The following is a 22,610-nucleotide window of genomic DNA, read 5'->3' as shown; positions in this document are numbered from 1 at the left end:
CACAGGTCCTTAAAAAATAATTGAGATAATATGGAAAATGTCAGTAATTTAACTTCAGTTTATTCCCGACAGGAAGCGAAATAAGTATGGCACTCCTCACTTTGCATAAACTATAATAAAGACACTGTTCAAAATTAATAGAAGGTATTACACAGAAACTAAAGTTGAGGGAATATGGGAAATGGGAAATCTACAGGAATATGAATACATTCATTCAAAAAATTTCATCAAAACAGCCGGGCGTGGTGGCTCATGCCTGTAATTCCAGCACACTGGGAGGCCGAGGCGGGCGAATCAGCTGAGGTCAGGAGTTTCAAGACCAGCCCGACCAACATGATGAAACCCTGTCTCTACTAAAATACAAAAGTTAGCCGGGCGTGGTGGCATACGCCTGTAATCCCAGCTACTCGAGAGGCCGAGACAGGAGAATTCCTTGAACCTGAGAGGTGGCGGTTACAGTGAGCCAAGATCGCACCATTGCACTCCAGCCCAGGAAACAAGAGTGAAACTCTGTCTTTAAAAAAAAATTTTTTTTTTTCATTAAAAAATACAAAGGATGGCCAGGCGCGAGGGCTCACACCTGTAATCCCAGCACTTTGGGAGGCCAAGGCAGGTGGATCACCAGGCCTGACCAAGACCAGCCTGGCCAACATGATAAAACCCCATCTCTATTAAAAATACAAAAATTGGCCAGGTACGGTAGCTCACGCCTATAATCCTAGCAGTTTGGGAGGCCGAGTCGGGCACATCACAAGGTCCGAAGTTCAAGACCAGCCTGGCCAACACGGTGAAACCCTGTCTCTACTAAAAATATAAAAATTAGCCAGGTGTGGTGGCACAAATCTGTAATCCCAGCTACTCGGGAGGCTGAGGCAGGAGAATTGCTTGAACTGGGAGGTGGAGTTTGCAGTGAGCCAAGATCACACCACTGCACTCCAGTCTGGGTCACAGAGCAAGCTCCGTGTCAAACAAACAAACAAACAAACAAACAAAACCAAAGGACAGCGAAACATAAAATGACTTTTAAGTATTATAAACATTAAATAATAAATATTAACATTTAACAAGTAATCTGTATATGCCAGATTGTGCCACACATTTTTTATGTTATTTCATCTTCATTATGACACACGGACTTTTTTTTAATTTTATTGTAGTAAAAATCCTTAACATGACATCTACTCTCCTAACAACTTTGAAGTGTACAATACATTATTGCTGACTACAGGTACAATGTTGTACATCAAATCTCGAGAGCTTATTCATCTTAACCAAAAGTTTATATTCCTGTTGATTAGTAACTCTCCATTTCCCCCACCCCAGCAACTACCATTACACTCTTTGATTCTGTGAATTTGACTATTTTAGATACCCAACACATGTACTATTATTTAATTTTATAGACGAGGGCACGAGGTTAGAGAGGTTTAAGCACTTGTCCAAGATCACAGAGTAAGTGATAGAGCTGGCATTCAAAGCAATCCTTGCAGCCCACTAAATCTAGAACCAAGAAAAAAAGAAAACTCCAAATCAGCTTTCCTCCTCTAGTAGCAAAAACAGAGCAGATTGCAGAAATCAAAACTAGTAATACCTAAAGATAATAATATAGCAAAGTTTTTTAATTAGAATATGCAAAGCTTTTTATACAGGAGATAACAACATGGATGACTAATTAAATAAAGGTATTAATGCAGATAAACTACTAAAAATGTTTGAGAGGGCATATCTTTAGCTTGTGTCCCTAAAGAAGGTATATGAACCTTTAATCTGAATGGATACGTAAATTCCAGTACATTATACAATGAATTCCAAAAGGCTATTACATCAAAAATCTTATTTTTAGGAATAAAGAAGCAACAATAAAAGATCATTCCCTGATTCAAGGTCTAGCAGTGTACCACACTGGGAAGAACACTAAACTGTGATGAGAAAACAAGAGTTTTAGTTCTGGCTCTCACACTGACTAGTTACGACATTCAGACATGTCACCATCTTTCTGGGTTTCAGATTCCTCACACTTTAAATGAGGGTATAAATATCTGCATTATCCATTCAAAAAAATCTCTTTTTTTTTTTGGAAACAAGGTGCCTGCAGTATTAGTTTGTTTTCACGCTGCTGATAAAGACATACCCAAAACTGGAAACAAAAAGAAGTTTAATTGGACTCACAGTTCCACATGGCTGAGGAAGCCTCGGAATCATGGTGGGAGGCAAAAGGCACTTCTTACATGGCGGTAGCAAGAGAAAATAAGGAACAAGCAAAAGCGTAACCCCCTGATAAACCCATCAGATCTCAAGAGACTCATTCACTATCATGAGAATAGCACGGCCCCCATGATTCAGTTACTTCCTCCTATGTCCCTCCCACAACATGTGGAAATTCTGAGAGATACAATTCCAGGTGAGATTTGAATGGAGACACGGCCAAACCATATCACCTGCCAACGTTTTTCAGCCTTAAAAAGGAAAGAAATTCTTACACATGTTACAACGTGGATGAACCTTAAAGACATTGTGCTAAGTGAAATAAGCCAATCACAAAAAGACCAACACTGTATGTATCCATTTACATGAGGTATCTAGAGCAGTCGAATTGATAAAAAGGAAATAGAAGTGTGGTTGCCAGGATGCAGGAGGGGGACAGAATGAGGAGTTATTGTTTAATGGGTATAGAGTTTCAGTTCATCAGGACGAGAAGAGTTCTGAAGACAGATGGGACATACTGAATGCCACCAAACTGTACACTTCAAAACGGTTAAGACGGTAAATTGTATATGTATTTTACCATAATAAAAAATTGGTTGGAGAGAAGATATTTGTCATAAAATTTCACTCATGGATATTTTAGGTTAGTTCTCATTTTTCACTATTGTAAGAGGCACCTTCACATATGCATCTTTACACATAAATCCACATTTTTCTTGGGAATTCTCAAAGATGGAATTGCTGGATCACAAAGTGTGCACGATTGTAATTCAGACACATATTACAGATCATTTCTACGTGTATCTTCGTGTATCTACTTAAGTGTGCACAATTGTAATTCTGACACATACTACAAATCATTTCTACGTGTATCTTCGTGTATCTACTTTTGGGACTCCTCCCTTCTCGTTCTTTGCCGATTTTGTTATTGAATATTTTTTCCTAATCCATTTTAAGAGCTCTTCGTATTAGGAAAATAATCTTTCACCTGCTGTGTATGTTACAAATATTTTTCCAAGTGTGCCATTTTTCTTTTAACATTGTTTATGATGACTTTTAATAGATATCTTCTTTTTTAATACAAAGACAATGACATTTTCCTTTATCATTTCCAGTTTGGGTATTATGCTTTTAGCAAGTAGTGAACTTTCAATTATGGTAGTCTTTAAACACTTGAAAAGCACTGCTATTTCTTTCGTAGAATAAACTCACCAAAAAAAAAAAAAAAAAAAAAAAATCAGGAGTTTAAATTCATGAATATAAATTTAAAAATGCATTTCACTACCAGCATCATCTTTTAATGATTAACAGTTGCTGGAGTTCAAAAGACCCTCAATAAAAAGATGTATCAAAATGCTAACTCTCTGAAAGCCTAGTTTCTTTCCCTTGGAAGTCAACAAAATATCCCGACACTCCTGAGTGAATAGATCCCAAAGGGAAATACCAGAAGTTACATTCAACAGGGAAGCTGATTTCTAGGTATGACTGTTCCTCCTTTTTTGAACATTCATCATCCATTCATTCAGGTTAGGAGAAATATACACTGGCTATAGCTAATAGTTTCACATACGCTTTGGCACATATGGCTAAATGTAGCATGGCAATTACTATTTCGGTAAAGAAAGAAAACGTTAACTACTAGTGTGTCTGGTTCTTCAGCTCTGCTCGCACCCATTTTACTAGAGTATAAAAATACAACAATGCTGAGTGGTAGCCTAGAAGTCTATACAGCAGTTTTCTCCACTAAAATATAAACCAACATTTCCTCTTTTGGCTACAATCAGGCTAGCTTTATTTTATAAAAATTCCTGCCAACTCCTTTGGAAGAAGAAGAAGGAAAAAAGCAGACTACAAGCAAGGCTACTCTTTCTCCAGCGTATTCACACAGAAGATAAAATGGGCATATTCACACATCACAGCCATCTATAATGATCAACCAAAAACAGATACATTGAGTTTAGGAAAGATCTAGCTGTAAGATAATACTAGAATGTCTGTTTGGGAAGTCTGGTCCCGACACACTGCAAAATGATCTCACACTCCAAATTTTACAGCAACACCCACTAGTCCACTTCTCACTCTTACACTCAGCTTGATTTTGAAATGCTGGGAAAGTATTTGCCTAAAATTTACTCCAGGGACTGTACTATTATCACACCAAGCTATATCTCAATGAAATGGTAGGATATTGTGAACAACAATAATGAAAATTCTTAACTCTCTTGACAGGGCCTATGGCTTTTATTACAACAATAATATATCTGCAAAAAACAATGACAGATCACAACTACTATTCATATATTTTAGATAAATATCAGAAGCTCTTCTGAGGCAGAACTTCCAACAAATAAACTCACTAGTTTCTTAGAACAAGAGTACACTTTGATCCCGTTTATTCTCATTCCTAAAATAACAGAACTATGTAGTCTAGAGACATTTTTAGAGAAAAAAAAAATGTGGATCTGTGAAATGGTCATGATTACAAGCAAAACATATCACAGAGAACTCAGTACACTGTTTATCAAGAAGATCAGAGTCAGAGAAAACACCAGCACTAGCACTGTACCCTTTTATAAATGTTAAATTAAGAACATTTTTTTTCTGAAACATATAAATCCATGTATTAAATAAACTTTATTACTGTAACATGCAAAAGAGTTTTAAATAATTCTTAAGTCAACCAAGTCAAGCTTCCCATTTAGTTAGGCTATCTGATGTCCTCACCTGTGCTGCCCAGGGCTGTATGCTTATCCACAGAATAGCACTTATCAGACTGATCTGCAATTTAATTCTTGGTATTTATCACCAATGAACTTTCTAGGACTTAGGACTGTCATCTTCTTACCCTGGGCACAGCACAGTACTTGACTACTATAAGTCCTCAATAAATTTTTGATGAAAAACTGACAAAAGTTAAATGTTGAGAAATTATGTTGAAAGTAAATGGCTACTGTATATTAGCTGCATTTCAAGTATCTGGGAAGTTATATCACCTATTCCTTAAAAAATAATGCAGTGAATTACTCTTATTCTAAAAAAATCACCACACCTGTAATCCCAGCACTTTGGGAGGCCGAGGCAGGTGGATCACAAGGTCAGGAGTTCAAGATCAGCCTGACCACCATGGTGAAACCCCGTTTCTACCAAAAATACAAGAATTAGCCAGGCATGGTGGTGCACACCTGTAATCCCAGCTACTCAGGTGGCTGAGGCAGGAGAATCGCTAAAACCTGGGAGGCAGAGGCTGCAGTGAGCTGAGATCCTGCCACTGCACTCCAGCCTGGGCAACAGAGAGAGACTCCATCTCCAAAAAAAAAAAAAAAAGAAAAGAAAAAGAAAAAAAAAAGTTCAACATCAACCAATACAAATAATTCTTAAATCCAAGCTGGCCAAAATACAAACCACAGTCCTAATAAATATGTTAATTATATGCTCTAGGTTTATTCAATATTTGACCTGAAGCAAAAAGAAGCATTTTCAGATAATTAACAGTCAACAAAGATCTTTCATAGTTACAGTACTATACAAAGCACAGCAAAAGTACAGGATAAAGTTCTTACCCAAAAATAAAGCTCACAAATGGGTAAAACCTAAGAGTTATAACCTATTACAAATTTTAAATTAACAACAATAGTCAAGAAAGACAAAAGGAACACAGATAAAGCACTTATTTTACATGCAACATATTCAAATGAAGCTTAGAACCTATAAGATCACTATGAACTAAACTCATAAAACTTTAATATATCTCTATGAAAACAAAGTACAGTCGACCCTTGTACCACACAGGTTTGAACTTTAAGGGTCTGCTGACACATGGATTTTCTTCTGCCTCCGTCATCCCTGGGACAGCAATATCAACCCCTTTTCTTCTTCCTCTTCCTCAGCCTACTCAACACACAAATGATAAGGATGAAGATCTTCGTGATGGTCTACTTCTACTTAATGAATAGTAAATGTATTTTCTCTTGCTTGTGATTTTTTTCTTTTCCCCCTGAGACGGCGTCTCGCTCTGTCACCCAGGCTAGAGTGTAATGGCACGATCTCAGCTCACTACAACCTCCGCCTCCCAGGTTCAAGCAATTCTCCTGCCTCTGCCTCCCGAGTAGCTGGGATTACAGATGCCCGCCACCACGCCCGGCTAATGTTTGTATTTTTAGTAGAGATGGGGTTTCACCATATTGGCCAGGATGGTCTTAATCTCTTGACCATGTGATCTGCCTGTCTTGGCCTCCCAAAGAGCTGGAATTACAGGCATGAGGCACCACACCCAGACAATTTTCTTAATAACATTTTCTTTTCTCTAGCTTGCTTTACTGTAAGAATGCAGTATATACATAAAATACATGTTAACATATAACATACAAAATATGTGTTAATCAACTATGTCATCAGTTAGGCCCTGGTCAACAGTAGGCTATTAACAGTTAAATCTGGGGGGACTCAAAACTTATATACAGATATAACCCCCCACTTTGTATAAACGTCAACTGAATTCTAGTTTCCATCATTTTAAAACAAACATTTTAAAAGAAGAAATTAATTTAACGAGTCTGAACCACAGAGAATGAGACAGGGGAAGAGCCTCCAAGGTAATTTACTCCTCCTTATTGTTAGTTCAGTATTCTTTGAGTTAATGACAGAGATTTATTTTCTGTACAGCAAAGCACACTGAAAGCCCTCAAATATTAAACCAAATCAAAGTTTTCAGACTAATTAAACACAAGCAGGAGACTCACCAAAATGCAAAAAAGACCCACACTAGAACTCGAATGGGTGGATTAAATTGTTTAACATTCTCACCCATTATCTGGAGCTTAGTAACCAAAGTCATTCTCCTCTAAAAATAATGTCAGAGTCAAGAAAATGAACAAGCAATTCCACTAGAATTCTAACAACCACTCTCTGCCTCTGAATCCAGGAAAAATAAGATAATCTATCTTTCTGCTCCGCGAATGCTGTACATAAATCTAAGTAGCAAGATAATTGCTGGGGAACATCAAAATTTGGACAACAGGTTTATTTCAGCAATAGACATAATCCATCTTTATGCCACCACAACCCAGAACAGAAGTTAAAGAATAAATGAAAATGTGGTCGGGTGCCGTGGCTCATGCCTGTAATCCCAGCATTTGGGGAGGCCGAAGTGGGTGGATCACTTGGGGTGGGGGAGTTTGAGACCAGTCTGACCAACATGGTGAAACCTCATCTCTAAAACTACAAAACATAGCTGGACACGGTGGCAGGTGCCTATAATCCCAACAATTTGGGAGGCTGAGGCAGGAAAATCACTTGCACCCTGGAGTTGAAGGATGCCAAGATCATGACACTGCACTCCAGCCTGGGTGACAGAGCAAAGCTCTGTCTCAGGGGAAAAAAAAAAAAAAGAACAAATGAAAATGGGGAAGTCCTACTGTCATAAATGCATTCTACATACAGCACATAATGACGTTTCAGTCAACGAGAGACTGCATGTATCATAGTGGTCCCAGAACATTACAATGAAGCTAAAAAAATTCCTATCACAGGCCAGGAACGGTGGCTCACACCTGTAATCCCAGCACTTTGAGAGGCAGAGGCGGGTGGATCACAAGGTCAAGAGATCAAGACCATCCTGGCCAACATGGTGAAAGCCCGTCTCTACTAAAAATGCAAAAATTAGCTGGGTGTAGTGGTATGCACCTGTAATCCCAGCTACTCAGGAGGCTAAGGCAGGAGAATCGCTTACCCTGGAGGCGGACGTTGCAGTGAGCGGATATCATGCCACTGCACTCCAGCCTAGCGACACAGCAAGACTCCATCTCGGGTCGGGGGGGTGGGAAATTCCTATCACATCACACCCATCATACTGTTGTAACACATACATTACCCATGTGTTTGCAATAATGTAAACCTACTGCATTGCCGGTCATATAAAAGTGTGGTACATACAATTATATACAGTACTTAATACTTGATAATGATAATAAATGACTATGTTACGGGTTTTTGTTGTTAGCTGTTTTTATTTCCAAGTCCTTTCTGTTTTGAGACAGTGTCTCACTCTGTCGCCCAGGCTGGAATGCAGTAGTGTGATCTCAGCTCACTGCAACCTTCTCCTTCAGAGTTCACGTCATTCTCGTGTCTCAGCCTCCCAAGTGGCTGGGATTACAGGTGTACACCACCATCCCCTATTTTTTGTATTTTTAGTAGAGATGGGGTTTCGCCATGCTGGCCAGGCTGGTCGCAAACTCCTGACCTCAGGTTATCTGCCCACTTCGGTGCTGCGTTCAGGTATAAGCCACATCATCTCTCAGACAGTAGCATTTTATTGTTCTTATATTTTATGTATATTTTCCTCACACTGCTGAAAAAAAATTTTTTTTTTTTTTGAGACGCAGTCTTGCTCTGTCACCAGGCTGGAGTGCAGTGGTGTGATCTCGCCTCACTGCAACCTCTGCCTTCCAGGTTCAAGCAATTCTCCTGCCTCAGCCTCCCACGTAGCTAGGACTACAGGCACGCAGCCACCATGCCTAGCTAATTTTTGTATTTTTAGTACAGACGGGGTTTCACCATATTGGCCAGGATGGTCTCGACCTCTTGACCTCATAATCCACCCACCTCGGCCTCCCAAAGTGCTGGGATTACAGGCATGAGCCGCCGCGCCCGGCCTGAACATTTATTTTTAAAGTATTTATTGGCTGGACACAGAGGCTCACGCCTGTAATCTCAGCACTTTGGGAGGTTGAGGCACGCGGATCATGTGAGGTCAGGAGTTAGAGACCAGCGTAGCCAACATGGTAAAATCCCATCTCTACTAAAAATACAAAAACTAGCTGGGCATGGCGGTGTATGCCTGTAGTCCCAGCTACTAGGGAAGCTGAGGCACAAGAACTGCTTGAACCTAGAAAGCAGAGGTGGCAGTGAGCCGAGATTGCACCACTGCACTCCAGCCTGGGTGACAGAGTGAGATTCTGTCTCAAAAACAAAAGTAAAAATTAAAAACAAAAACAACAACAACAACAAAAAAAAACCACAGAAAGGACCTGGAAATAAAAACACCTGACAACAAAAATGATAAAACTTGCATAGAGAAGACCATAAATTCTTGGAAGCAAAACACCGCGGCATAAACACAAACATTTGTACAAAAACCCTTAATATTCTCCATGACAATCATCAAATAAGATGTGTCTGAGACTCTTTTGCATATGTGTTTGTAAAGACATTAAGTAGATAGAAGAGCTCAAGAAAATTAATGAGGAAAATTTCTGAGAAATTAATGCAGAGAAAGGCAATCAATGTAGGTTTGCCTAACAAGATTACTTCATGTTTCCATATTTAAAAGGAAAATAAATTTGCTTTTCCTTCATAAATTTTCCTTCATATTTAAAAGGAAAATAAATTTGTTTTTCTGGTTATCTGCCAATTCTATCACACAAACCCCAATAAATACGTTTGTTACCATTAATTCCAGACAGACATTTAATTTCTGCATCCATACTGCAGAGCTTTCACACCAAGTTATATTTGCAATTCTAATGCTTAGGTCTATGATCACAAAAGCTTTCACATCACTTCAGCTGACTTTATACTTTTTTTTTTTGTTTTCTTTGAGTCAGAATCACTCTCTGCTGCCCAGGCTGGAGTGTAGTGGTGCAATCTCGGCTCATTGCACCTCTGCCTCCCAGGTTCAAGCGATTCTCCTACCTCAGCCTCCTGAGTAGCTGGGATAACAGGTGCTTGCCACCACGCCCAGCTAGTTTTTGTATTTTTAGTAGAGACGGGGGTTTCACCATGTTGGCCAGGCTGGTCTCAAACTCCTGACCTCAGGTGATCTGCCAGCCTCGGCCTCCCAAAGTGCTGGGATTACAGGTATGAACCACCATGACCAGCTTCAGACTTTATACTTTAAGGGGAAGATATTTGGATGGCTATGTTAGGAAGTACTAATGATAAAATTTTAAATTCACAAATTAGACTTCAAAATTTTTAATTTCTGCTTATCAAAAGAGACCATTATATCATATGGAAAGAGTGATGAGGAAAAATTTTAAAAGGAGAGAGACCACTATAAAAATAAAATTGGCATGCCACATATAACTGTTAAAGGACTTGTATCCTTGTATCCAGAATATATAAACTACTTCTACAACTCAAAAAAAAATTTTTTTAAGTGGTTTTTAGATACTTCAAAAAGAAAAATACATTCCTGGGGAAGATGAACATTCTCCTAAGGACAATAAGCAATTGAACTAACTAAACAATAAGTAAATGAAAAAGTGACTAGCATCTTTAGTAACTGGGGAAATGCAAATCAAAACCATAGTAAGATACCACTTAGTAAGATACTACACGCCCACTAGAATGGCTAAAATTTAGACAACCAACAATACTAAATGTTGGCAAGAATGGGAAGCAGTCACAACCAACACTGAAAATTGGTCTGGTAGTTTCTCATAAAGGTAAGTATGCACCTACCCTAGGACCCAGGAATTCCACCCTTAGGTATTACCCCAAGAGAAATGAAAACATGTACCAATAAACACAACCATATAAAAATGTTTACAGGCCAGGCGCGGTGGCTCAAGCCTGTAATCCCAGCACTTTGGGAGGCCGAGACGGGCAGATCATGAGGTCAGGAGATCGAGACCATCCTGGCTAACACGGTAAAACCCCGTCTCTACTAAAAAACACAAAAAAACTAGCCGGGCGAGGTGGCGGGCGCCTGTAGTCCCAGCTACTCGGGAGGCTGAGGCAGGAGAACGGCGGGAACCCGGGAGGCGGAGCTTGCAGTGAGCTGAGATCCGGCCACTGCACTCCAGCCTGGGTGACAGAGCGAGACTCCGTCTCAAAAAAAAAAAAAAAAAAAAAAAATGTTTACAGTGGTTTTATCCATAAAAATCAAAAACTGGAAACAACACAAATGTCCATCAACAGAAGACTGGATAAACTGATGGTACCACATTCATACAAGGGAGTAGTATATAAAAGGATAACTAGGGATACATGCAACAATATGGATAAATGTAAAAAAAACATGCGGAGCAAAAAAGCCAGACACAACAGGGTACAGACTGTATGATTCCATTTAAATGAAGTTCTAGAACATGTAAAATTAAAGCGAGAGGAATCAGAACACTACCTGTGCTGGGCGGCAGGGATGACACTAACTGGGAAGAGATGCGAGGGAACTTTGTGGGATGATGGAAATGTTCTGTATCCTGAGAGAATTGTGGATTACACGGGTGTTGGCATTTGTCAAAACTCATGGAAACAAGATACTTAAGGTGTGTGCATTTCACTGTATGGAAACTATATCTCAACCAAAATATGTTTTGAAAAGAAGTAAAAGGTGTAAGGTTTAAAAAGGGAAAATAAATAAATATTCAAGAGAATCTCTTAACAAGTAGAAATGACTTGGATTAGAAGAAAGAAGAGTAGACCAGGCGCAGTGGCTCACACTTTGAGAAGCCGAGGAGGAAGGACTGCTTGAGCCCAGGAGTTCAAGACCAGCCTGGGCAGCACAGATACTGTCTCTACAAAAAAATTTTAAAAATTAGCCGGGCACAGTGGCATGCATCTACAGTCCCAGATACTCAGGACGTTCCCCTGAGCCCAGGAGTCTGAGGCTGCAGTGAACCATGATCATGCCACTATACTCTAGCCTGCGCGACAGAGTATATATTTACATAAAGAGAGTATATATTTTTTGAGACCCTGTCTCAAAAAAAAAAAAAAAAAGAAAGAAAAAGAAAAAAAGAAGGGATGATAATTTTAATAATTTTAAAGAACTCTTCCAGTTCTAACATGCTTTGTAGCACATTCTTATTGCCTAACTCAATGTAACCTTACATTCTTAACATAAAACAGAAGGTTTAAAAGCAGAGGTTTGAGGTTATAAAGTCACATTCAAACATACAACAAAGTAAGAAAACCGCCACCAATAATTTGCCTTATTTGCTTCAGAGCTCTCTCTCTCACTATTATTTAAAAATTCACATAAATGATGTTATTTGCACAGTTATCTCGGCAACTTCCTTTTGTTACTTAACATAATAAGCTTGAGATTAATCCACATGGATACATGTAACTCTACTTCATTCATTTTATGAACTATATAATGTGGGTCCACAATTCTTTATCCAAAAATCTAAACTCCAAAAAGCTCTTAAGTTTTCTCATAACTTATTTTTAAAGTGTAATTAACCCAAACAGTATGAAGGCATTTAAAATCTATTTATCCCACTTAATATGAATATTCATAAATTTTGCTACAGAAAAAAAATTGTATGTTTGATTATGAGGTGCTTTCCAAATCCCAATGGGAGTGTTATACAATAAATGGTATACATACTGAATTACCCTTAATGTTTAAAAATTTCTAATTTCCAAACTGTATCTGCCCTAAGTATTCTGGAGAAAAGGATTGTTTACTTGAATTCCACTACACGAATAATATCAATTTATCCATTCACTTACTGAGGAACAGTTAAGCATTTTTGTACGTATTCACTATTATAATAAATACACCACCTCCATCTATCTAGATCCTATCTAGATTACTATTATAATAAATTACACCTCCATTTATCTAGATCCTTGAGCACATGGGTAAAAGTTTCTCTCAAGAAGACACAGAAATAGAACCGCTAGGTAGCACAGTGTGCCTCCAACTTTACCAGTCATTTAAACTTGCTACTTTTCCATTTTACATACAGCTAAGTACATCATGCAGATGATAAAAGGAGTCAGATATCCAGCCTGGAATGTTTCTATCTAAGGAACTTTTATATCATCATATAGCACTAACTTTTGGTATAAATGATCAAATTTCTATTTCATATAAAAAAAAAAAAAACCACAAATGATTGTGCATTCAAGTCCCTCAATAAGGAATAAAGGCAAAGCGTGTTCAAAGAAAGGTGTGAATTACAAAGATGCCTTAGCAGAACCCTCACTTCATTCTGAGACAGGAGAAATATTTTTAAAATTATACGTATGGAATATTAAATAAATCTACCTCTCAATATAAGACCTTATGTTTCTCCATTTAAACAAAGAACCATTCGCCAAAAAAGAAATAACCCTTCGTGTCTTTATGTGCTACTTACTGTCATTCTCAAGACAGTTTAGCTTACTTAAGAAGATATACATAAAGATGCCATCTTCACACTCTACGTATGCAGAGACTGTGCGATGCTCCAATGAGAACACAGCGTAAGAAGGTGAAAGTTCCCTGTTGTAAAAAAAATTAGTCTAATTGGATCATTCTCAGACAAAAGAACCAAACTGATAAGCAATCAGGCATAAGAGGAGAAATCAATAAATTTACCATGTTGGTATATTTTGAGGTTTTGTTCACTCAAAAAACAAAATTATTAATAAAATCAGAGCTTCAAGGGTATGAAATGGAAATAATTTTCATTTTCTTCAAGGGCTTTTAACATCATTTTACTGTTAGAGGGATAAAAATTATTCCCACAAAAAACATGCTAAGCATTAGTAAAGAATCAGGTATCCCTGTGTGACTACTATATTTTTAATTCCTAAATTGAAAAGTAATTATTTCTGTATGTAATAAATAAGAAAGGGCCAGAAGAGAAACTTCATTGTTGTGTCTTTTAAGCCTTCAGGTTCCTTATCTCCAAGATAATGTCATAATTTTGGCACCTTAGTGAACAAGTACAATATTTGGCATTTTGTAGGCATTCTCAGGGAAAGATGAAAAACTTGAACATCTCTCTCCAAAACTTGAGAGTCTTAATTAAGATTTCATCATCACCGGGCGCGGTAGCTCACGCCTGTAATCCCAGCACTCTGGGAGGCCGAGGCAGACAGGACATGAGGCCAGGAGTTCAACACCAGCCTGACCAACATGGTGAAACCCCGTCTCTACTAAAACTACAAAAATTAGCCGGGCATGGTGGTGTGCGCCTGTAATCCCAGCTACTCAGGAGGCTGAGGCAGCAGAATCACTTGAACCTGGGAAGCAGAGGTTGCAGTGAGCTGAGACTGTGCCACTGCACTCCAGCCTAGGTGACAGAGACTCCATCACAAAAAAATAAAATCTCATCTCATCATCTCTTCAAAAACTTAAACATCTCTCTCCATCTATGTTCCTTCCCACCTTGCTGCTTCCTCTTTTCAACTATAATCTCTCTCAAAGAAGGAAAGAGAGAGGAAACAGAAGAGATTGGGAATAATTCTAATTTCTCTCCTCCTTTCACCTAACATAAAATAATATCTTTCCCTGAGAATCCCTACAAAATGCCAAGTACTGTTGTACGCTAAGGTGCCAAAATTTTGATCTCAAAAATCTCTATAAAATTATCTTGGAGACAAGGACCTGAAGGCTTAAAAGACACAACAATCAAGTTTCTCTTCTGGTCCTTTCTTATTTATTGCAAAGAAATATAATTACTTTTCACTTTAGGAATTTAAAAAAAATTAAGTAGCCACACAGGGATACCTGATTCTTTACTGATGCTTAGCATTTTATTAATCCAAACATATGAGCTGGGATAGATGCTCAAGTATTTCCTTATTCTGACAAATTCCTGTGTGTGAGTGTGTGTGTATCTATGTGTGTGTGTGCATGTGTGTTTAATAGAGAGAGAAGGGTTTCGCTTTACTGCCCAGGTTGATCTCAAATTCCTGAGCTCAAGCAATCCTCCCACCTCAGCCTCTCCTGAGTAGTTGGGACTGCAGGCACACACACCACCATGCACAGCTTTTTCTGACAGTTTTTAACAAATATTTTGGTCCCCATATTACAGGGGTAATTGACATTTCAAATAAAGCTACTTGTTTAACCTTAAGGTGTCTATACAAAAACAAGAAAACTTAAATGAAATGTTCACACAAGAATATTAAATAACTTCAGTGAACCTAAAATTTTCACACCAGAAAGAAAGGAAGTACTCAAAGAATAACAGGAACATGTCTAACAGACACAGGAGTGAGCTTGAATGGGCTCCCACTGACCAACCCTAGGACAGACTGAGCATCAAATTCAATAATGGTGGTTACATACAAACTACTGAGAAAACCAGGGATCTATAAATCCATACAGATACGACATAAATAAATTGAACAGTTGATGAAGAATGAGATATGTATATAGTCTCAAGTATCTCCTCACAAAACAAGTATTGATTACAACAGGAGAGTAACTGCCCAGTGGAGAAGCTGGAAAGGGATTATCACCTTGCTCAAGTAATCAAAGTGATCATCTTCAGTAATAAGACAGCCTGACAATCGTGTGCCATCTGCCACGGTACAATGACAAGAACAGAGCATCACTCCTGCGATATTCTTTTCAGCGATATACAACCTGAGCATATAATGAAGAAACACAGGACAACCCAAATAGAAGTATATTCTATAAAATTACTAGTCTGTAATCCTTGAAAGTATCCAGGTCACGAAGGCAAAAACAGACAGAAACTGTCCCAGATTGAAGGAGATGAAAGAGACATGTAACCTGTGATTCTAAACTCAATCTTTTTTATTTACAAAGATTATTTTTGTTTATCAGAACAACAAATGAAATTTGAATTCTAAGGTAATTTCCTGAATGTCATGGCTATGCCAAAGGTCCCATTTTGTGGGACACACATACTGTATAAAGGGAGGGGTATGATGACATATAGGTTGGCGATTTATCCTCAAATGGTTACGGAGGCAAAAAAGTCATTTTTACTGTTATTTGCAATTTTTCTCTAAATTTGAGATTGTTTCAATTTTTAATTACTCAAAAAATATGATAGGGAAAAAATCCATTCGAAGTAGGAAAAAAACTTTTACAAATTACATAGCGGTAACCTTGACAAGAAATGTACAACACTTAAATGAAGAAAACTACAGCACTTTGCTGGAACATGTAAATAAACTTTTAATCAATTAAAAAAATAATAGTAAGCCATACTTTATTTTTATTTTTTTGACACAGGGTCTCACTCTGTCACCCAGGCTCAAGTGCAGTGACGTAGTCCTGGCTCACTGCAGCCTCGACCTCCCAGGCTCCAGTGATCCTCCCACCTCGGCCTCCACCGCAGCTGAGACCACCAGTGTATGCCACAAAACTTGGCTACCTTTTTATTTTTATTTTTATTTTTACAGATGAGGTCTCACCATGTTGCCCAGGCAGGTCATGAAGTCCTCGGCTCAAGCAATCCACCCACCTCAGCTTCCCAAAGTGCTGGGATTAGAGACATGAGCCACCGTACGCCATACTTGAAAAATAATTTGCAGGTTTAACACAACCCTGATTGTGGTTGACTGAGAAAAAGAACAGTTCTGAAGTTCATTTTTAATGAACTTCCAGATGCAAATATATTTATTGAGTATTTACTATGTGTCAGGTACAAGGGATACAGCAGTAAGCAAGAGAAATAAGATCTTTACCCTCATGGCACCGAAATTCCAATGAAAAAGAAAGTAGACAAACTGTCAAGAATGTTATTTACAAATTGTGATAAATGATATTGAAGAGACAGGATAATATGGCAGACTGGGTACAGGATTTCCTACTTTAGATAGGGTTGGGTTCGGGAGGGCCCTGTGAAGAAACAGCATCTGAGCCGAGCCCTGAGGCAGGTGGGATATATAAAGAGTTGGGTAAGAGTATCTGGCAGCACCTCAGAACAAGAGTGAGAATGGCAAAAATACAGATATGGGAGGGAAATTTTTTCAATGCCCAACCGGCCATTAATACAAAATTATTAGCCTGTAATAATTAAATCAATCTAGTACTAGAAGAAAGTACCAGAAAAAAGGATAACAAACAGAAAAGTAGATCTTATAATATATAAGCACTTAACAACAACAAAAAATGCCACAAACCAAAAGGAAAGGGAGCGATCTTTACCACACAATGTGTAGAACAATCTTCAGTTATTAGGAAAACATCAAAATAAGTTTGTCTCCTCACACAAAAATACAAAATAAATTCTTAAGGAAAATTAAAGAACTAAGAGTAAAATGCAAATTAATTAGAAAACAAAAAACATATATACACATTTAATGATATTCATTCAGATAAAGAAGGCCTTTCCAAGAAAAAAAGAAACGTAAGGAATTGCAAAAAAAAAAAAAAAAAAAAAAGAAGTGTGGTACATTTTACTGCTTACCAATATAAAATGTGTATACATCAAAAACATAAAAACTAAAGAGCAAACGACAAACACTGAAAATTATTTATAACAAATGTGAGAGAAAAAACTTTATCCTCACTATATAGAGCCCATATAAATTAAATATTAAGCTCTTCCCTTCCCCCAAGAAAAATTAACAAAAAATACACAATTCACAGATAATACCCAAATAGCAAGTAAACACATGAAAAATGTAAACAAAAAAAATGCAAATTAAAACAAAATAATACTTTTTAACGTACAACACAGGCAAGTTTTTTTTCAGGGTAAAGATAACATTAAGATGTAAAGTGAGACTGGCATTCTTACAGACTGCTAGTGAGATAGTCTAATCTTTACGGAAAATAGTTTGTCAGTAGGTATATCCAGAACAGCCTTTCTTAACCAGTACTGTATTCTGCTAAAGAATTAAGCCCTACATAAAATAATTTCAGGACTGTTTTCTCAATTCTCTCAAGGATAATTCAAGCCAGTAGAGCTCGAGATGCACAGGAAATACGTTAATTTTACTACACAGGGTAGATACCTCAGGGCATTAGAGCTTAATTTCCTCAAGGACCGAATTGCGAAGGGCTGATCAAGAGCTATTTTTAAAAGATGTATTCTTTAAGAATATTATAATACACCTCTTTCATTTTATAAGCACAATTGTGTCATCATCAAGAAGTAGAGACTATATTTTAGCCATGCTGCTTTTCTCTCCAAACACAAGGTAGATAATATAATAATCTGCGGACTAATCTTTGTAACATTTTTTCATTACAAAGTAACGAATGCCACGTTAAACACTTTAAGAGCGTATAATGTATACGGGGAAATGGACTCTGCTGTAATTCCTTTCATCGTCTTTGACACATAGATTCGATTATTTAGCAATCTACCTTCGGAAAACAATCAGAAAATGTGAAAATGCATTAACAAACATAGCCATGACAGTGTTATAATAAAAAAAAAGGAATATCCTAAATATGCAACAATAAAAGAATGGCTAAAAACATGACATCATTTCATATAGTCATTTAAAATAACCTTCCTGAAGAGTATTTAGTAACGTGGGGCAGATGCTCTAAGTTTTTTAATCAGTTTTTTAAAGTCATATAAAGAATGTGTGGACCAGGTGTAGTGGCTAACACCTATAATCCCAGCACTCTAGGAGGCTGAGGAGGGAGGATGGCTTAAGGCTAGGAATTCGAGACCAGCCCAGGCAACAGAGTGACACCCTTTCTCTACAAAAAAAATTTTTTAAATTAGCCAGGGCTGTTGGTTCACACCTGTAATCCCAGCTACTCAGGCAGCTGAGGCAGGAGGATCACTTGAGCCCAGGAGCTTGAGGCTCTATTAGCTATGATTATACTACTGCACTCCAGGCTGGGCAACACAGTGAGACCCTGTCTCTCTACAAGAACGAAAGAAACGTGCGTGGTATGTGTACACATGCATGCATAAACCCAATTGGGTATGTCTACGACGCATAGAAGTATAGAAGGTTTTTTTCCTACATACCCTTTAGTATTCTTACACACTTTTTTATCATGTTAAGTATTACTCTGTAATGAGGAAAAACTATTAAAGAAATAGCTCTACAAATTACTGTTACCTACTCTGCGTTTGGAGAGAAGTAACATTGCTAAAAGATAACGAGTGCTTCCTGAAGATGGTACAATTGTGCTTATAAAGTAAGAGGGTGAATAGAATATTCTTCTTAAAGAATACAGAGATCAGGCCAGACACAGTAGCTCACACCTACAACTCAGTACTTTGGGAGGCTTAGGAGGAAGAACTGCTTGAGCCCAGGAGGTCAAGACCAGCCTGGGCAACATGGCAGGGCCCTGTCTCTACAAAAAAAAAAATTAAAAATTAGCCTGGCATGGTGGCACACGCTTGTGGTCTCAGCTACTCAGGAGGCTGAGATTGGGGGATCACTTGAGCTGGGATGGTCAAGGCTACAATGATCCATGATCACACCACTCCAGCCTGGACTACAGAGCAATACCCTGTCTCAAAAACAAAAAATGCACAGATCAAGAATCAGTGCTACTCTAACAATGCACTCTTCCACATACTCCAAAATCAGTTCCAAAGTTAGTCTCCAGTCAAGAAACAATGAACACTAAAACTAAGAAATTTGCCAAACCTTCAAATGTACACTAATGAGGGACATTTTAAAGCTAGAAAGCAATAGCTGTCCTTGAGACCTTGGCCTGTAAGTAAAATCCACCTGCTTTTTGAAAATCCCTTACCCACCCCGTATCATCAAGGTTCTAATCCAGTTATAAGTTCACGTAAGTATTAAAGTTAGGCAGCAAATAACCTGAAATCAACACATAAAAGCTTCATTAGGCAATATGAATATACTCTTTAGAGTCCAGGGAAACTCTCATTTAAGCACTATACACAGAGTTTACAGACAAAATAAGAAAGTATAAGCCAGGCGCCGTGGCTCACGTCTGTAATCCCAGCACTTTGGGAGGCCGAGGCAGGCGGATCACGAGGTCAGGAGTTCGAGACCAGCCTGACCAACATGGAGAAACCCCGTCTCTACTAAAAATACAAAAATTAGCCAAGCGTGGTGGTGCCTGCCTGTAGTCCCAGCTACTCAGGAGGCTGAGGTAGGAGAATAGCTTGAACCCGAGAGGCAGGGCTTGCAGTGAGCCGACATCGCGCCACTGCACTCCAACCTGGGAAACAGAGCGAGACTTCGTCTCAAAAAAAAAAAGAAAAAAAGAAAAAAAGGCCGGGCACGATGGCTCATGCCTGTTAACCCCAGCACTTTGGGAGGCCAAGGCAGGAGGATCACAAGGTCAGGAGATGGAGACCATTCTGGCTAACACTGTGAAACCCTGTCTCTACTAAAAATACAAAAAATTAGCCGGGCGTGGTGGCGGGTGCCTGTAGTCCCAGCTACTAGGGAGGCTGAGGCAGGAGAATGGCAGGAACCCGGGAGGCGGAGGTTGCAGTGAGCCGAGATGGCGTCACTGGACTCTGCCTGGGGGAACAAGCAAGACTCCATCTCAAAAAAAAAAAAAAAAAAATTACAAAATCATCTTATATAATACTCTTTTTTTTTTTTTTTTTTTTTTTTTTGAGACAGAGTCTCGCTCTGTCACCCAGGCTGGAGTGCAGTGGCCGGATCTCAGCTCACTGCAAGCTCCGCCTCCTGGGTTTACGCCATTCTCCTGCCTCAGCCTCCCGAGTAGCTGGGACTACAGGCACCCGCCACCTTGCCCAGCTAGTTTTTTTTTGTATTTTTTTTTTTTTAGTAGAGACGGGGTTTCACCGTTTTTTAGCCAGGATGATCTCGATCTCCTGACCTCGTGATCCGCCCGTCTCGGCCTCCCAAAGTGCTGGGATTACAGGCTTGAGCCACCGCGCCCGGCCTTATATAATACTCTTAACAAACAAAGCACCAGTGAGTTTATGCCTATCATTGAAGAACCCTGAACTCAATGACATTTGGCAAACGACTATAATACAATCTTTGAAATCAAAATGTCAAACTGACACAACCAGCTATGGCAATTACTCTAAAAAGCAGTGGCTAGGCCAGCCGCAGTGGCTCACACATGTAATCCCAGCACTCTGGAAGGCCAAGGCGGGCGGATCACAAGGTCAGGATTTCGGGACCAGTCCGGCCAAGATGGTGAAAACCCGTCTCTACTAAAAATACAAAAATTAGCTGGACTTGGTGGTGGGCGCCTATAGTCCCTGCTACTCGGAAGGCTGAGGTAGGAGAATCACTTGAACCTGGGAGGCCAATGTTGCCATGAGCTGAGATTGCGCCACTGCACTCCAGCCTGGGCAACAGGGTGAGACTCTGTCTCAAAAAAAAAAAAAAAAAAAAAAGCAGTGGCTAAAATGAAATACAGTAAAATTGGCAAACTACACTGGACCCACAGTTTTGCTTTAAATATATTTTTTACAATATAAATTAGCTCATACATGATCACAGTAAAGAGAGGACTATCATTACAACAAAGCTGTGCTGATTCATCTATACCTTTTCCTGGGCAAAAGAACTACAGAGAGAGGCAGAATTACAGCCTTCAGCAGGAAAGGAAAATGCCCTCAGCTTGCCTGCTGAATAAATAGCAATCCTTTCAGCTCTATTTTGAGAAAACTAAAAAAGAGCACCTGCATCCAGGGCTCCCTTCCTACAGGGCACACCCCTGAGCGCTCATGGCCCTCTGCTCAAGACAGGCTGCACTTTCTCCTGCACTCAGAGATCCACTTCCATCAGCATTTTCTCAGCACTGTAAGCAAGCATTTCTACTCAATTATTTCTGTGCGTTTTCAATATATGTTGAAGCATTCTCTGGCTACTATGACCTGGCATCCTAGGGCCATCCAAGTAATCTCCTGAGGTACCATTTATTAACATTACTTCTGTTTGTGTCAGAACTACAAAGTTACATATATTTAGAATAGTCTTCCCCAAATGCTAACTTTCCAACAGTAAAATTTTATACAACCTGATGCTCTTCATCAGATAGCAGAAACACTGGCATTTTACACTAAAAACTTCTCAAACGGGCTTGTTATAAAATGAGTTGTAAAAACAATTTAGTGGTTGCCAACCGTTTTCCATTAAAAGAAAACAAAACTTAAAACATCTAACATCGCCCACAGAGCAAGTGTTATATCATAAAACTTATGTTTTGGCCGGGCACAGAAGCTCACACCTGTAATTCCAGCACCTTGGGAGGTGGAGGCAGGCAGATTGCCTGAGCCCAACAGTTCGAGACCAGTCCGGGCAACATGGCAAAACCCCATCTCTACAAAAAATACAAAAACTAGCTGAGTGTGGTGGCACACACCTATGGTTCCATATTTTCAACTACAAAACTTAAAACTGAAAGACAAAATACAGAACTCAAATAAATATAAATTCATAATCAGATACTTCTTGCTTTTTTTTTTTTTTTGAGACAGAGTCTCGCTCTGTTGCCCAGGCTGGAGTACAATGGTGCAATCTCAGCTCACTGCAACCTCCACCTCTCGCCTTCTGCCTCGGCCTCCTGAGTAGTTGGGATTACAGGCGTCTGCCACCACATCTGGATAATTTTTCTACTTTTAGTAGAGACGAGGTCTCACCAGGTTGGCCAGGCTGGTCTCGAACACCTGACCTCAGGTGATCCACCTGCCTCAGTCTCCCAAAGTGCTGGGATTACAGGCATGAGCCACCGCACCTAGCCTCTAACTGCTAATTTTCAAAGTATCAAACTCATTCAACAAATCTGTGTTTATCATTTAAGATGCTGTCAACATAGC

At 39.0% G+C, this 22,610-nt stretch overlaps 1 protein-coding gene across 4 annotated transcripts in view; it reads right to left on the bottom strand.

Moving 5' to 3' along the window:
- Window positions 1–22,610, bottom strand: part of ERC1 (ELKS/RAB6-interacting/CAST family member 1) — a 500,457-nt gene that overhangs the window by 449,480 nt on the left and 28,367 nt on the right. The window lies entirely within an intron of this gene.

Source organism: Macaca mulatta, chromosome 11, assembly GCF_049350105.2.
Source record: "Macaca mulatta isolate MMU2019108-1 chromosome 11, T2T-MMU8v2.0, whole genome shotgun sequence".
Classification (NCBI taxonomy): Eukaryota; Metazoa; Chordata; class Mammalia; order Primates; family Cercopithecidae; genus Macaca; species Macaca mulatta.
Note: the sequence above shows the minus strand (reverse complement) of the source record. Positions and strands in the feature narration are given on the sequence as shown.